At 37.5% G+C, this 18,426-nt stretch overlaps 1 protein-coding gene across 1 annotated transcript in view; it reads left to right on the top strand.

The window, feature by feature from the left end:
• The window catches only part of PLXDC2 (plexin domain containing 2), a 260,038-nt gene that overhangs the window by 159,228 nt on the left and 82,384 nt on the right, over positions 1 to 18,426 (top strand). The gene's annotated exons all lie outside the window — the stretch shown is intronic.

The raw sequence follows: 18,426 nt of genomic DNA on the forward strand, positions 1-18,426 counted from the left end.
TACAAAAAGACTGGATGTGGCACTTGATGCCATGGATTAGTTGAGGTGTTAGGGGCTGCATTTGACTCGATGGTCTGAAGGTCTTGTCCAGCCTAGTCATTCTGTGATTCTATGCTCTGTTAAATCAAGCTCTGCATTGGCAAGGATCAGCAACACTCACCTCTGCTCCTCTCTGAAGTACCAGACAATGTTTGCAAGTTGTAGCAGAGCAGCACTCATAGGCAAAAATGTCAAAGTCTGATTAGCTGGGTTTTTTCCACTCTACATGGGTAGCATTAGGTACAAGAAGAGAGTAATACGGGCATGGTTTTTGCCTGTGTACATAAAGTACCTTTAATTCTGCCAGGAAAAGAAATTAGAAATGTTATATTTGAAAGTACTCAGCAGCTACAACATCAGTTCAACTAAGTGATATTTTTAAAGCTATAGATAAGAATCCAGTTAATATTTTTTTGTTCTATCAGTGAAGGGGTCTTACTCCATTTTTATGCTGTGCATGTTATTACCTTAAACACAATTCCAACAGCTTACAGGATAATGTGTACCAAGGTGTTTAAGCTAGTGCAATGTTAGTACAACAGTTAGGTATTTATTCTATATTTCCTTTGTTACTTAATCTGTGTTGTATTAGCTCTAGTATCTTTAACATGATGTATTGATATGTGATATAGCGCTATCATCCAAAAAATTAGTTAATGACAAAAACAAGTTGCAAGAAAAATAAAAATCTAAAGTCTTGAAACGATGTCCTAATTTGCAACTTGAAATATTTTGTAAAAACAGATTTCTTGCCCCTATATTTTGTTTCAGACTTACCTAATTTTTGGGCAACTCACAGTATGTCCAAAGCAATTATAGCAAGTGACAATACATTTGATTTCCAGCTTCATTAGTAAGTCTGGAACTTCTGGTTGTTATGCTATAAGCAGCTTGTTGTTATCAAAAAGAAACGTTTGGAGGCTTACACAGGATTAATTAAAATCAATGAAGGGCTTAAAAGTGAACACTGAAATTATTGCTGGACAAATATAATTAACAAAGTAAATTGGATCCTAAAATGGCCCCAGATCAGCCCACAGCGACCCAGTGTGAGCCCTCACTGATGAGGAAGCCAGAAATATTTTGTGAGAGCTAAAACAAGGCAGCAACAGAATACCATCCTACTGGAACCATCCTACAGGTTCACATGAAGAGGCTAGTTAGTCAGTTTTACATGACACCAGCGTCATTATTAAATAAGTAAATGTATTTTCTTTTTCTTCTGGCAATTGAGTTTCTGTGTTGTATCCAAAGCCACAAACCACCCCTAATTTCCATTTTCTGTCTGTATCTCTAACTGTTGAATAGTATGAAAAGCACATGAATAAATCTACGTAAGCCTTTTGATACTCATTACTTCAGATAAAGTATTCTAATTTCACTGCTTAGGATCTGTCAAGTAAAATTCTGCACACAGAATTTTTTTTGCATCTCTGACTGGGAGATTCACAGTACAGAAAGAACAGATTTTCCTAATATCTTTACTGTACTGCAATGTTCATGTGGTGACTGTCTATACCCATCTATCCCTGACTCATGGAGAGTCTTAAGAAAAGCAAATGCTGCTGTGTGTTTTGCATGATCAACAATTGCAAAATAGAATGCATGCAAGTGTTGTCTGAGCCACATTATGAAAAATCAGTTGCCCTTTGCCAGCCTCTTCATTATATCATCATTCCTTCCTTGGCAACCACCTTCTCAAGCCAGTCCTTGGTAAATTCATTATCCTTGCAAATTGTTCAGATTCATATCTGTCTGTTTTGTGAAACCAAAGCCATTGAAATAAATAGATTCCCATGGATCTTTGTCAGTTTTCAATTGAGACTTTAATTTTTTCACTTGCTTCTCACTCCTCCTTACAGTCTTGGCCTTGGCTGCATTCACACCCTTCCCCCTTCCTTCTGCCAGTGTTGTCACTGGGCTGTGACATCCCCAGTCTTTGAGCTTTTTCATGCATATGCCTGTTGTTGAGGAAATGGTTCCAGGTGTGAGCAGTGGAAAGAAGCATTTAGGGCTAAATTTCTTCTAAAATCATAGGAAAGAATTCACCAAAGGTTTATGGACATTTTCCTTGCCAAGGCTTCAAGTGATAATTTTGTCACAAAGCATAAATTTAATGACAAGACAGGCCAGGAAAATCTGTAAAAATAAAAAAGAGGGTTTTGTTGTATTCATGGGAAGCTTACCTCAAAGCTACATTTGTTTTCACGTGTTTTAGTTGCATATACTTTTAGAAGCTTCATCATGCTCCAATCCCTTGCAGTGACTCTTCTAGACAGGACTTTTATTTTAGAGCTCCTACCACTAAAATTGTAACCATTTCACATGTTATGTGCGTCTTTTGTCAGTGATGCTAGATCATCCTGGAAAAGCAGCTTGTTGACATGTCTTTCTAGTGTGCTTCCAGGAAATGACAAGGTAGCCTGGATCACTAGCACGGGATTCTTACCCTGCCTCACTCACCAGTGCTGGTCTCAAGTCTTAAGCAGGGGATAAACAGACATCTCCATAAAGAAAGGGCCATCGGTGCAAATGCTGCTTCTCTTTCAGGTGTTTGTGGGTTCAGCACAGCCTTGGCTTACCAGAGACAACATTGGTATAACTCTTCAGTCAGGGTCTGCCCTGCAATTCGTGTTAGAAGTGTTTCATCTTCACCCGTTACTGCACTGCAAAATCTGTGCAGGCTGAAGTGTAGCCTATAACTCTGCTTTTAACCAACCTGAAAAAAGGAAAGCCAGACTCTGTAACCTGCATCATGACCCATGATGCCTGGGGCTGCTTACCTAGAAAAGTCTTTTGGTAGCTATTTGCTCAAGTAGAAATGGTGACTTTTTGACTTCAAGCTGCCTCACGTGGCAGTCTGGTACGTGCCTGCACATCTGAGAGCAGAGAGAGTCTAAAGCCTGTTGAAGAGAGCATGAATGGTGACTGCTTTAAGAACCAAAGGGCTTAACTGGCTTCCTAAAAATTACCAATTGTCAAAGAAATAAATGCTTATTTTAATCTAATAACTTATTAACTGAAGGGCAATAGCTGCAGTATTGTTAAATCCTGAGCTGAATGACGGTAGATGTGTGATTCCATATATCTCGTTTGTTAGATGCCAGTGACGCCAAATAAAACAAGGCATTATTTGGCAATGACTTAATAGGGTAATAAAAGTCATCAGCCCGTTCTTTTTTTACTGCAGTTTATGTTCTGCTTTGATTTCCTGCCTAATGTGGAGGAGACATGAAATAATGGAATAAAAATATCTATGGAGCATTGACTAAGAGTTTTAAGCTCCATCTCTCTTGATCCTATACACTGAAATAAGTATTTTCCCTCTTTCGAGTAGATTTCCATGTAGTGTTATTGAGTGGTTATACAGATATGGGTGAATTTTACTTTCTGATTCCTACCCCCTGATTTCTACCTCTCTCACAATTGCATCAGAACCAGTTTTTAAGGGAAAAATTCTGTTTCTTGACAATCTGAATTTATCCCCTTGGAGGGGCACTGTAAGCCATTAGACCCAGAGCCTTTTGAGCCTCCTTAATGTTCAGAGCAATTACTGTGTGAATTTTATACCTGTGTTCCTTTCTGAATAATACAGTCCCACCTGTGCCTAGTGCTCTGAGCTGTAGCTTTTTTCAAGTGTCAGAGCAAGGTTAGGACAGCAATGGCGTTGCTTACCTTGATTGTAAAAATCTATGTTCATATTTGCAGAAAAAAAATCTTCAGGCCTGATTTGAAGCAAGTTTTTTTCTTAATCATCATGCTAAATTATTGGTTTCTTTTAAATAGTGATGTGAAAGATAAACTATTTTTTTACTTTGGAGGACACATGCTTGCACTTCCCATAAACATCCAGCCAGCAGATTGATTAGGTACATGAACATCTCTCTTTAAAAAGTTTCTGAATTTTTACAAATGCTTTCTTTTTTTTTTTTTCTTTTTTGTGCTTCTTCAGCTGTTGCATTTACAACAATTTTATTTGTTAATTCCAACTCCTAGTATGAACATGGACTTCTGATAACCCAGAGACGAGAAAGTTGTGCATTCAGCTGTGAAAATGTTCAAGGAATAATATTTGACATTACTTCATATGTATTCACTCAAAAATATTGAAAAAAAATTGGTGGAGCAGCTTGCATCCTCTGGTATTTCTCAGAACTCCTAGTACTTTAAAATCTAGCCCTAGACTGCCAGTTGCAAAATACATTTATTTCAATTTTTATAAATATGATTTTTCATCTATTTCCATTTTTGGGAACAGAACAGATTTTTATGAGGCATTCAGCTGGTTTTACCAGCTTTTGAAGAGGAACTCAAGCAATTCTTAGCAAACATGCTCTGGGCATTTGGAAAGCGTAGTTGGGATCATTTAAATGCTGGTTTCACTGCTAGCTGTGTTTGGTTTATTCTATCACTGGGATTTATTGAGAAAACACAACTTTGCTTAAATACAAATAAAACACAAATAATATCAATCCATAATACATATCTTAAAAGACTGAGTCTGACAATGCAATTATCAATTATTCCACTAGGTTTAATTATATTTTATGCAGACCAGAAAAGAATGGTAAAATCTGCATTTTCTGAGGTAAATTATTGATTTGGTTTACTGTGAAATAATAATAATTTTTAAAAGTAGACATATATTATTTTAGTATCCTTTATCCATAAATATATATATATATATATTAAAATCCATGTAAGGGGAAGTCTCTAGTTTGGAGACTTTCCTGTATATGTTCAGAAACCTAACCTATTTCTATTGCATATGCTTGTTAAGACTAGGGAGAGGAAGAATATGAATTATCAAGAATCTCATATAATGTTTTCACAGGTGTTGAAAATACTTATCATTCAAGGAAGAACTAAGTACTGAGCACTCCAGAATATTTTTAAATATTTCTGATGTTGAAATATAGTTGTTTTGAAGTATAACACTGTTGACATTTTATTTTCTTTTAAATGTAGTCATTTTGGCAGTGAGTATTATGGATATTAAAGGTCAGTTCCACTCACAAAAGCACTTTAAACTTATCAAATATTTGAAAACTAATCAGGCATGTTTTTTATTCAGTGGTTCCCATTTAGATGTCTGTTTTTTCTGATATATTTACAGTTTTATATCTTTACATTATAGTCAAGTTATCAGGATGCCACAGTCATGCAGGTTTTTCCCAATTTTGTTCCTGGATGTTTTCTTGTGAAACGAAATATAAGCACCATTATGAACTTGCCATTCCTCTTGGGTCACTCAAATTCTGCTGTTTGCATCTTCTAGAAAACTATTCCATGAGAAAGGCCATTTCAGCCTTGCTGCTTTTGATGAGGATCACTGAAATTGAGGACGAATTGTAGCTTCTGTCCGTTCCATAGTGCTTGGGAGGTGTGGTCTGGTTGATGTGGTCACATTACATTAGTCATCTAATAGAGACACTTCTTGGTCTTGCAAAGCCAATAACCATAGGTGACTGTCAGCTATATTAAAACCATTCTTCTTTTACACAGTCCAAAAATAGGGGGTTTTTTTCTTTTTTTTTTTTTTTCTTTTTTTTTTCAGTAAAACTAGTACAGTGGTTTAGATAAAGAAGGAAGGACTGAGCATTAAAATGCAGAACTGCTGTCTGCTACCAACAGCCCAGCATTACCAAGGCATGGTCCAACTCTGAGAAATTTCTGCAATTTCTCCCCTGCTGCTGATGCTGCCTGTGTGACAGACAGCTGGGTGGTCAGAAGGCTCTACAGGCTCCACAGTGTCTTTTTGCTGGGTGCATACTGACCTCTCTGTGCCCTCCAGCACTGCTGCATCATTGCCCTCAGCTGGCTCCCGTGGACAGCAGCTTTGCCCACTGCAGAGCAAGCTCCAGCACAGTGCTGGTGGGCAGCTCCTTGGTGCACTTTAATCCATCACAGCCTGATTAATGTGCCCTTAATGTTCTCCCAGAGGACAGCAGTGGTTGTGTCTCAACAATTAACCTGTGCATTCTGCTATTATGGCAAATAATTTTATAATCTCAATACATTAATGTAAAATTGGGACAGTGTGGAGACATTCTGTTCAGAAGGCAGTCAGCTGGTACTTTCAGCCAGCAGGTGCTGAAATGTATTTATTGGACAGCAATGTGAGGCAGGTGAGCTCAAAAGATAACAATGTGCTGGAAGAAGCTGCTGTGTAAGGAGCAGCAGAAAGGAGAGCACATTTTGAATAGTTTTACAGAGGTCTTGTCATCTCATCACCATTTTCTGTGGCAGACTAGCACATTATTAACATTTTGACTTTAAATAATCTAACATCATTCCATCGGTGTGTTTGGGAATTTTTTTTTCTTTTTCTTTTTTTTTTCTTTTTTTTTTTTCTTTTTTCTTTTTTTTTTTTTTGAGGCAGGGACACTATCCTTAAACTGATGTCCTAGCTTCCAACAAACTGAAACTGTTCACTTACTTAAAAATATGATTTTTAGCTGTGACATAAGAGGTTAATCAAAAGACAAATATTTTGTCCTCCCATCTTTCTGTATATGTAAGTATGCCATGCCTTCTTTGGTCTCATGTTTGGAGTAATGAGACAAATCCTGGCATGACAGAAGTTTTTAATTAGGTGAAACCCCATTCTCCTGGGCAAGCCAGTATGAAATACTCAGCCAGTTCAGTTAGGATCTCTTGTGAGTTGGTACTAAAAAAAAAGAAAAAGAAAAAAAGGAGAAGGTTCATTTTCTTCCTAAAGATAATGACCTGTGTGGGTTCAGTGTGTCCTGAGAAGTCTGCCTGGCCTTAATATTGAATTACTATCTTGTGTGGAAAGAGGCAATAGCTGATTCTGACAGATAGCCTGTGTCCTGACATAGCTTACAGGATTTCTTATATTCAGCACAGTATTGAAATGTGACCTTCTGTGGCCACAGTAAAATTCACAAATTATTTTATTGATCTGGTTAATTTTTGCCAGAGGGAAAGAAAAAGGAAAAAATACACAATGCAATAATTTCTGTAAATATGGGGAAATGTGTCTGATCATGCATATTGTTGTATATTTCTGTTTATGTGACATCAAGATTATGAAAAATGCAAATTACTTGTTTAAATTGCTCCAGAGTCATGGTAATCAGAGGTATAAATCCATTTTTAAGATATTTATAATAGTTGTTGTAGGACTAAGTTATGTTATCAGATTGCTTCAAGTCATAAAACTATCATGAAAATTTTCTGAGTTTTCTATTGAAACTTTATTTTGTTTTCTATGCCATTTCCAACAATAATTCTGAATTTTAGTTGCACCTTTAAGTCTGTTTGTGTTCTTTGATGAAATTTCTCACAGATTTTCTTCTGCATGATCATGGGTGTCTAGATGCTTTTGCTGTCTGGAAGTAGGAGCAAAGGCAGTGATCAATTCACCAGCTTTTCAATAACTGTTATTTTCTCTTTTGAATTTATACATGAGTATCTCTGGCTTCTACTTGATTTTTATCCTTTATTTTTCCACATTAAATTTCAATTTCATAAAGATTAATCAATGAATACATTTTTGATCCTATTCTATTCATTTCTAACATCTTGTCCCATTAATGGTCTCAGACTTTGACCTGATTTGTCTCTTCTTGTCTCTATTCACGTTGTTGTCTTCTTGCTGTTACTTCGGCTTCTTCTGTGCATTACTTCCATGGAAGAATGCTCTCACTCAGGAGCTACTTTCTACCTATATTTCAGCATATTCTCAGACTTTAAAACAGAGGTTGAAACAACCTTTTAGCTGAAACTCAACATTGTGCCCTCAAAATCTTTAGGAGAGTTACTATTGACTTAGGGAGGAGTGGGAATCAATGTGTGATGCAGTTTAGCCTCATCCTCTTATTGTGTCTCATCATTAACTGACTCTGAAAACTGCTGGATGGTGGAGCAATTCTGCTTATGGCATGCTTCAGGAAAAAAAGGAGCTGGACTGCTGATTGTGAACTCTGCATAGCACAACCATATAAATAAGTGCAGAAATTTTGAGCATATCAGAGAGAGAAGGACCTTCAGAAATCACTGCATTCAACCATATGCTAAATTAGTCTTACTTAAAATAATTATTCCTTTGGTGTATTTAAAGTATATAATCTAGGTGGGTGGATATTGAAACCAATATGAGCTGCAATAAAATTTGCAATTAGGTACTTAAGCTTTAAGTATTTCCAGTAATATTAGGAAGGTAGTTCAGAGAATTTACTTAAAATAGGGACCAAGGAAAGCTCACTAGTATGTGTTTCAATGGTATGTGAAAAAGAATTTTGCAACGTGAATTCAGCAAACCGTGGGCTGCCTGAAGGCATCCCTGCTTCATAAATATTCATCTGACCTTCTGGTTCAGCTGTAGTCAGAGGGTAGAAGCCCTTGTAGATTCAGTGAAGCAAGTCAGAGCATGGTCATGGGAGACAAGGACCTGTTACACCCCTGCTGCCCTTTGTTCCACCTAAATTTTATAGGCAGGAACTTCTTTAACCGTTAAAGTCATCTTGATGTTATTGGCCTAATCCACTATTTTCATGTTAATGAAATGTAATGTGATCCTTGGATAAAATATCAGAGCTGAGGACAGCTGAATGAAGCTGTTTTCATAAACACACGATTTTTCTGGTGATTTGTTTTGACTTCTCTAAAAAGAAACCAAAGTTCTGCCATTTGCTACAGTTACTCTGAGCATATGTTGACTGGTCCTTACCATATAAAAATCTAAAGCCCAACTACTTCCCTGACTGACTTCATGAAAGCAAACATGCATGAAGCGTTTTTCCTTTCACCTCATCAAGAAAACGAATGCTTTAAAAGCACCAGCCTATAAAACCATTTTGTATCACAACCCTTAAGCAGGTTATAGCCCAGTGGTTTCACAGCAATAAATCTGAAGAAACAAATAAAAGGCTGCCTCTGTAATGAGTGAGTGGAAGAAACTTTAAGGAGACATTGAGTAGAAGAATCTCATTTATAGGAGCTGATTGATATCCATGGAAGACTTCTCAACCTTGCAAGAAGGTTGAGACAATAAAATAACCACAAGAAAAAAAAACTGACTAGGACTCAATACACTGTTATCGTTTAACTAGATGATTAAAGGGAAGGAGCATTTAGATTTGGTTCCTCCTTTAACCCATCAACAAATTGAACACTGTCTGTATAAATTTGTAATGCAATGTGCATTTTTTTTTGTGGGAAAAGTTTCCATGGCAACACAGCAGAAAATCAATAAAAGAGTTGTGGTGTGATCTAAACACTACCTCACCTCCAGGTAAAGTTTGAAGCAGTATGAAAACAGTACAGTTATCAGCAAACTGCAGATATTTTGTCTAATTCAGCCAGTTGCTTAATTTTTTTCAAGGATGACTCTGACTTCATCCTGTAAGACTGCCCTATTCTATAACTGTAGTTTCTCCAACAGTTCAATTTAAGAATTAAATTGTTTTGCCCCATGGGGCAGGTGTTTACAACTTAAACAGCCAGGCAATAAACACAAAGGACCGTGACTGGACCAGTTTAGCAGGTCTGCTAGTGTTTAATGAATTTGATCCTCATTAAATATTCTGTTTCTTAGTATATTAGCTTGATCTCATTACACTACTGAGGTTGGAAAGGGAATTAATGAAATGCTCATTTATGCTTTTTGAGATAGAAAAGGCTTTTTTCTTATTAGTCTGGAAGTTAATGGCTGTATACACAAAATATACATATAATAGCCTTGCAAGCATTTGCCTTCAGTCAGTCATAGAGAAGGTTATTTTTACACCTAAAAGTATCACAGGACACAGAGGCATTGAGGCTGGAAGGGACCTCTAGAGGTCACTGAGTCCAATCCCTTTCCTAGGCAGGGCCTCATGCAGCCAGTTCTATACAGCAGTGGCCACAGAGTTTCTAAATATCTCCACAGATGAATAGTCCATAATGTCTCTGGGCAACCACTGCAGAGTCACCCTCACAGCAAAATATTTCTTTCTGATATTCAGAATGACCACACCTTTTGTGTTTCAGTTTGTGCCCACTGCCTCTTGTCCTGTCCCTAGGCACCAAGGAGAACAGTCTGGCTCCTTTTTTTTTTTTTTTTTGGCACCCTACCTTCAGGTATTTATATATCTTGACAAAATCCACCTCAAGCCTTGTGTTCTCTAAGCTAAACAGCCCCCTAACCATTTTTGCTGGAATTTTCTCACTGGAGTGTCCTTCACTGAACTCTCACCAGTAATTCTATGTCTCTGTGGTGCTGGGAGATCCTTTTTGTGGGATTTTTATGGTACTGCCAAAAATTCTGTTAAGTATGCAGGCTGCATAACACAGATTATTGTTAAAATCAAGAATTGCTCTGTTAGGTACAGAATTGGCCCTGATTTTTTCACAAAAAATCCCTCAGTCAGAAATAGTTTAAATTAAGCAATGAAATTCAGAAAAACTATTAAATTTCCTGTAGAGAATCAGTTGCAGAAGAGAATTCCAACCTGGCAAGCAGAAAGCCTGTTAAATGGAGAAAGACACAAAGTATTGGAGACATGCAGCCGTGAGAAAGCAGAGAGGACTTGATTGCAAAGACCAGTTCAAGTGCCTTAGGAAAGAACCGCTCAGATTAAGGAGGATGGGGAAAAAAGGCTTTGAATTGTGCTGTGTTGAGAACTGAAAGTAAAGGGAAAACTTACCTCTGAGCAGAAGCAGATCAGTAGCAGTGAAAAGTCAAGATGAAATATTCAAAGTATGCAACTCAGTAGTGAGCAGTACCCTGCAAAGAACTTAATCTGCAGCATTGGTGTCTTAAATTCTTTTCTTCTTCAGCAGTAAGAGGAAGAAAAAGCAGTTGGTAAATCCTGCCAACTTTTATTAAGGTATCAAAAATCAGCTGAGTACTTTCACTTCTGGCATCTCATTCAGAAAACATTTGACTGACTATGCATAAGATTAAAGGGCATAAATCCAGTAGACAGTTGTGCCCAAAAACTGCATGAATTAGATAAGCCAAATATTTTGTGCCATGTTCTTTCTGTGTAGTCAGTCTTGCTAAATTTTACTAACTGCCTATAACGAATGTGGAGATTTTGCCAAGGACTCCCTATGAACACAACAGGAACAATCCAGCTTTCTATATAAAATTTAGACAAAATTGTGTCTTATGAAAATAAAGCATTAGTTTAGACCAAAAGGTGTCATTTACCAGTGGTAACAGCTAGTGAAATTTGAGCTTTTTTTCTGTTTGTTTTGTTTTGTTGTTTGTTTGTTTTCATTGTTGTTATTGGTTTGGTTTGGCTTGGTTTGTTGTTATTTTTTGAAAGGAGGGTTGGGTTTGCTGGGGTTTGTTTTGGGGTTTTTTTTGAGGGGGTGAGGGGAGGTGGAGGGAGGTGGATTTTCTTGTTCCATGTTTAATTACTGTTAGGAGACCTGGAAAAACTATGCTCGAGTTATACCCAAATTTTTCACTGAATAAAATAGATTTCATTAGAACTTTCTTCCTAACACGTGAAAGGACAACTTGTCCTTTTTATGTCCTGAATTATGTTTCACATTACTAGCAATATTAGAGCAATATTAGAGTAGGATTTGTGTGTACTCTGTCAAGACAGATGCTTTTCTGAAGATCACATCCATCAGGTCTAAAGTTGTTCCTGAGTTCGTATGATTCATGTTATGTGGTAGTTACATTTTGTTCTCTGCACTTATGAAAAGTAAAATTGTCATACAGCAGTTGAATTTGGACTTTGCCCAAGAGCTCCTGCTAGCTGATACTGATACTGGTGCTTATTCTACAGTGTATGGGTTTTCCCAGTTTACTAATTCACAGGTTAAGTAAAAGGGTACAACGTGCACATCTTATAAGAAAACTAAATGTGCAAAACCATGTCAATGACACTTTCCCAAGTAAAGGCTTAAGTGTAGCTGAAATTAAATTGTCACTACAGAAACGTGTTTGACTGCACTTCTCTACTTTGGAACTGATAGATATCGTACTGACAAGCAAATGTACAAATAAGTGATGTTTTAGTAGAAATGGTATGCCACTGTTTACTCTCTGTGTAGACTTCCAGCATCCTGATCTACACAAAAATCACCCATGTTTTAGAACAAAGGAGAACCAGAAAACGAAAACAAAGCAATGGTAGTAGAAGTAAATTTTCAAACCTGTAAAACCTACATGTAGAATGATTAATGTCATCTGGACAAAAAAGGAAACCAGACAACTTGAGAAAATGTGATGAAATAATGAAAAAAAATTTGTCGTCTTTGTTCTAGAAAGAGAGGTAGCACCATCCCTCTGCCTAAAATAGCCTGCCATCTTTACCACATTTTCTGTAGTGATTCTTTTAATTATATTCTGTGCTTTCTCACTTCAGTAAATTCTAAGAAATAAGAAACATCAGTGGCATTTTAGAGTTGTTGTCTAGCTAGCAGTAATAGATACATGACAGAAAAAGTTTCTACAAAATATCTTTTCTACCTAAAAAGTAGCTATATGATCTGAGCATTATAAATGCTTATTTAAATGTACTGGACAAAAGATTATTTCTGTTATTGTGGTTTTTAAAGAAGCAATAGCCCATGAGAAGTCTCTCCTCTTTCTAAATGTAGAAGGAAAGATGGAACAGGAAACAGGGCAAGAGAAATGGAACTCACTTTCAATTAAGGCATATGTTTACTTATGTAGTCAATGAAATGAAAAAGGTAATTCAGAGCACCTAACTTAGCCCTCTTACATAAAAGCCTGTTAGGCTCTGCAATAGGATGCCCTCCTCAGAGCTGACCCTTCCACCTCTGCAATCTGGAAACGTGCTGAGAGACCAGCCAGTGCCAAGCATGCAAAGATTTCCTCTCTTGTGCCTAAGTGAATGTATGATTTCCATTTGCCAGAGGTGTAAATACAATTTCTCTTGAGTTTGGACAGAGGGTCTGGAAGCAGCCTGAGGCAGAAAGATCCCTAGGCATGGCTGCATATTGTTTTTCTATGAGTCTGTTCAGCAAAATGGGAAACACGTCCATGGCATTCAGCCACCTGTGCTGCAAGACATATTTGACTGCCAAGAGGACTGTGTGTGAATGTTTCATTAGGGCTGAAGATCCATCCTGACTTGGTGTTCCCAAGATATCTAGGCCATCTTTTAAGGTAGTAACTGAAGTGTGTAGAAGTTTGACCTCAGATTCCATATATGGCTGAATGGTAGCTGGGATTCTACTTCAGTGCTATGATAATATTGATAGGAAATAGAGATAGGCATTCCCTTTGTTAGAAAAAATTAGTAAGTGGGAAACAAGACTTCAAGTCAAAACCACGAGCCTTTTTGTACACTGTGAGCACCCTAAATATTGATTGAAGGTTCGAGCCTTTGCAGACACAGGCCCTTAGATACTTTTATAATTTGCTAAATGAAAAACCCATCTCTGCAACTGGTAGAATATTCAGCCCTTTAGGGCTTTTCATATGTTTGTGTTTCAAGCTTTTACAGAATAACTGAAGCGTTAAATACTATCATAAAATGAATGGATTTTGTACAGCTTTCACTGTAAATAACAAGGATGTATTTTATGAAAAACTATTTTCCTGAGTATTTTAAAATCTACATTAAAATTTAGGTTCTGTATTTACTATAAATTGAATAGTTGAATTCTCTCTTTGTGATTCCATCTTGTGAATTTATCAGTCTTATTTCAATAGTATTTTTAATGGCACTTGGTCCTTCTACTCTTTCTGTAGTTTATGTTAAGTGCTAAGAATTAAAGAGACATGTCTGCTTTTTTCTATTGAGAAATGGCTCGAAATTCCTCTAAATCAAATTTATAAACCATTGTTCAACCTGTTAAGCTTTAAGAAGTTTTCAAAAGCTGAAAGAAAGTTATGGTTTTTGAAGAACCAATCGTTTCTGCAATAAAGAGGCATTTCTGGTTGAGTGGTTTTAAGTATCTTGTTATAATAATATTTTAATTTCTTTTTACTGGCTGATGTTGAAGCTGAATATGAATGTGGAACACATTGATCTTGAATGACCTTGAATGTTAGACATGCAAGCTCAGAATTTTCATACCATGTGATTTCCTTCTCATGCCTCATCACTGAATCTGTGTTCTGGCAAATGAGAAGAAAACCTTTGTCTCTCCTGTTTTCAGAAGCATCTTCCAGTCATCCTTGGAAAGGTTTTTCAGCTGTCTCAGACATGTAGGCATGTGATTTCAGTTCAAGAAGAGCTGATTAGTCCATATTCCTAGAACTGATGAAAAAGTGAATCAGTTTTGGTTTTACTTTACGTCTTCAGCAGTAAAAAAAATTGTTAGATGTAGTTTAGGCCAAAAATTTTAGAATGTTGAGAGGGAGTAGGCTAGCCCAATGACAGTCTTAAGTGGAAATTGAAAGCTCAAGAGATTTTCAAAGTGATATTGATCATAACAAGTTGTGTAAGGCTGGGAATTCATGATGACTTTGAATTTACATAAGCCTTCACAGCTGAGAAAAGAAACATTTTCCCTCACTGCTGTCATAGCCGGTTAGCTTTCCTGGGATAGCAGAAGTGTTTATACTGCAGTTCAGTGGAGTGGGGTGATGAAGCACTTTTTTGGTGTTATTGCTGGCTTAATTTTCTGTTCCTTGGTAGGAGGTTTGTGAAAGCAGGTAAAGTGTTTGGGGACTGCTGTGGCTGGATGTGACATGCTATGAGGATGTGAGTTTATGTCACCTTGATGGGTTTATTAAACAAGATGAACTGAAAGTTGAATTTCAGTGGAAAAGTGTGAGTCTAGTCTTGGAGGCAAACAGACTGGCATGAGAATCATTAGTGACAGATTGGTGACAACCACTTTAAGGTTATAAACACATACTGGGCTTTTATTTTGGTGCCATCCCTCTGTACTATACACAAAGGGAAGGCAGTCCTGTTCTTTGATGGAGATTTCAAGGCAGTTTCCCCAAAAAGGTAGGAAGGGAAAAGTTTTCACTTCTGATACCAACCATCATTTTAGCAAAGAGGTTCAGAGAAAGCAACAAGACTACTAGAGCAGTCCTCTTTCCACTTTCACCTTTCCACTTTTCACCTGCTGCAGAAGGGAAACAGCAGTGACAACGTGGATCTGTACATAATTATGTTCATCCTGTGGTACACCTGTACCAAGTTTTCTTGTGCTAGGAGCTTTGCTGGTCTTAGTTGACATCTTACATTATTTAGTTGAGCACACACAGATAAAATCAATATGTCACATCTGTGACATTGGCAGAAATCCTTAGCAGTTTTTGAGATGTTGTCTATTCTGTGTGACTGAGTTTGTGCAAGGAGTAAGAAGTTGTCGTTAAGGCTCATCTCCAAATAGAGGAGGATGGGTATTGAATAGGGGAGTTAGAGACAGAAATATGTCCTTTAAATTCTGTGTTGAACTTGCTTTAGGTGACATAAGAAAAGAGCTGACGTGACCAATTGGAAACTGACCTCCTCTGCTCTAGATAGCTGAGGGCAAAAGAGGCAACAAGCCCCAGTGCAGTTCAGAAGAGGATATCCCTCACCTCTCTAGCCCAGTATTATCAGTGAGTAATAGATGTGGGGATGATCATAGTGGGTTTGGTTTGAATGGCTTTCCCAGTGTATCAGTCTCATTGATCAGACATGTCCCAAGCATTATTTTCTCTGTCAATAAAACATTATTCTATCACATTGTATGCCAGTGTGTATCACACTCAGAGTTTTCCTTTGGTAACTTTCCTTGAGGTAGGAAGTTGCAAGACATTCTATTTTTCATAACCCCTATTTTTCTGTTTTATACCATACAAAGAAGTCAGGATGCACATGACAGTAGGTCTGTTAATATCAACAAATTCACTCTGCTGCCCTTGGTCTTTTGTGGTCTTGCATTCGTCACCAGCAGTCACTGAGCTCAGGAAGCTGTGCTCCAACTGTGCCAGGAATCTACAATTTCATTACTCACTGTTGTAGTGATTGACCTATGTCAGCAGATGAAGCTGGGTCTGATCCCTTACGAGGTTCCTGGTTTTCTGAAATGTCTCATAAAATGCTTGTTTGACTAAAAGCATTGCACTACCCTTTGTACTGGCTATCCCTCTTTACATTTCCAGATAAATCTTCTGGAGGCCTTTACCTGGACTCAGTAACAAAATCTTGGTTCCTGCCAGCAATGACTTGCCTTTCATATACTCATAGCACAATTAGTAACAGAGGGTAAAAAAGCTGGTTCTTCCTTACTTACATGTGCAAAACATACTTCTGATCAGAACAAATTATGATCGTTTTTGTGTTTTTCTGTCCATGGTGAATTTTAAAACATTGTAATCATCACTGAGGACTGGCCATTGCGACTGAGTCCCCAAATCAGGAAGGACAGATCCACAGTTTTGTGAGCAGATTGCCAAAGCATAAATAGTACTAGTGTTAACCTTTGAAAATTTTTGTGTTGTCTTAGTGCCTCAAAGTGTATACTCAGGGTGGATATCTGAAATCTTTTCTTGCTCCCTTTTTCTTAATTTCTTGATGAAGGTCATACAAATCCCGTTGTGAAAAAAAATCCCTCTATTAAGGTCTATATGCACCTTACCTAATGAGGTCATGTACTCTGAACAATAAATTATGTTCCTCAAAAATGGAATGTGAGTTGCCATACTGATGGCAACTTGTGAAAGGAGCAGCTTCTGGGGTATAAAATTTGTGCAAGAGTAAAAGTAATCATCAGTTCCCTAATGGAGCCATGACAGCAGACAGGAGGATGACAAGCCATATGTCTACAGTCTCTCAAGGGAAATAAATAGAACCTGCATTATTTTGTTCAAACTGAACGAAGTAAAAAAAAAATCATAGGTTCTCCATTTTCCCTCCACTGCCATTCATGACCTGCAACAATGAAAAGAGCTATGAGCCCAGGTGGTAGCTGAAAGCAGTTTTGTTTCTGCACCTGCCTGTGCATGCTTACTGAATTTAATCTTTCAGGAACTTTATTTCTTTAAAAAAAGAATAGAATGTGAATGTGTCTATGTTTTGTTTCCTGGGATTTCATGGGAGGCAAGATTTTCTCTTTGCATCTTGGTGGTTTAATCCATACTCTCTGTTTTGTTATTCATTCAAAAGGAGTGGTTAAAGTGCTGATGGAAAAAACTGTCACCACTCTTCTGTGGCTGTCATCTGATGTGAAGAGCAGCCCATTGTGTCTTATGCCGCAGACAGACATTTTTTCCACCAAAGCATGATGAAACAGCCTTATCCTCATTACAGCTAATGTCTGTCTAAGGCTTTCTACATAAAGACTACACTTCTATCTTTCCTGATATAACTTTTATCTTTTGGGTGGGTGATGGGTCATGGGGCTACAGTTATGCTTCAGCTCCTAATGTTGAAAGGAATGAACATGTTTTCTTTGGCCAGACCCTAAATGGCTTTTTCTTGGCAAATTCAATCCAGCCACATTTGTTGATGACTTTTACTAAGTCTAAACATAATTATGTTGTAACCTGCACTTTGGCTTGGGAGGCAGGGTACCCTGTTTATGTACCCTGTGATTATATGCCATCTACTACAGATATCCTATTGTTGCTTGTAACTTACCATATGATTAAATGACCAACATTTATCATCAGAGTGAAGTGTCCATTGTATCATATATCTTCCATAAACTAGAACAACATTCTTACTTAAGCCCTCCACTTTTTAGAAATTAATTTTTGGTCTAGTTTGGTCTAAAGACATTTTCTGTTTAGTTCTTATGCCTCTTCTTCCAGTAGTCATATTTTAGCTCATCATATGATGGTCAAAATACTCACACAAAACATTTTTGATCTCAATCATTTATATTTTCTTTCAGATCATGTGTCAATGCATACTGAATTTATGAAAGATAACCCTTCCTGTCTTTTGCAAATGTCTAAAAGACATCTGCAGCATGTGTTTTCATATGTATTTTTACTGAGGCACAGAAATATAAACCCAGTGTGATGTTCCTGTTAGTGTGTGCTGCCCAGTGCTGTAAGGCTGTAAGCCCGTCAGGGCTGATGTTGTTGTGCAATAAAGTGCCCAGGCAATCCATCACAGCATGCACAGCATTCCTCTGATGAATGCACTTCAACCTGTTAGAACCAGGCAGGACTATACTCACTAAAGGGCTGTGCAGAGATTGCACACAAATCAGCTTCCACCTGATGGCTTTTTAGGCCTATGAGAAGCTGAATTATGAACAGCAAATCTCCATGCCACTCACAGCATAGCCATGGCCTATTTCCTCACTCTGACTACATGGAAAAGATGGGTTATTGCAGGTCTGAGATCTTCAGATGGAAGGATCAATTCCCTGGTGCTCCTAAACCTCTGTAGGCACAACTCCAAAACAGGCTCACCACTGCTTTTTCTTAAAGGGGTACCCACATTTTATACACTTCTTCAAACGGTCTGAAACATTTTTCCTTATTTTTTT

The sequence above is a fragment of the Prinia subflava genome, chromosome 1 (assembly GCF_021018805.1).
Source record: "Prinia subflava isolate CZ2003 ecotype Zambia chromosome 1, Cam_Psub_1.2, whole genome shotgun sequence".
Classification (NCBI taxonomy): domain Eukaryota; kingdom Metazoa; phylum Chordata; class Aves; order Passeriformes; family Cisticolidae; genus Prinia; species Prinia subflava.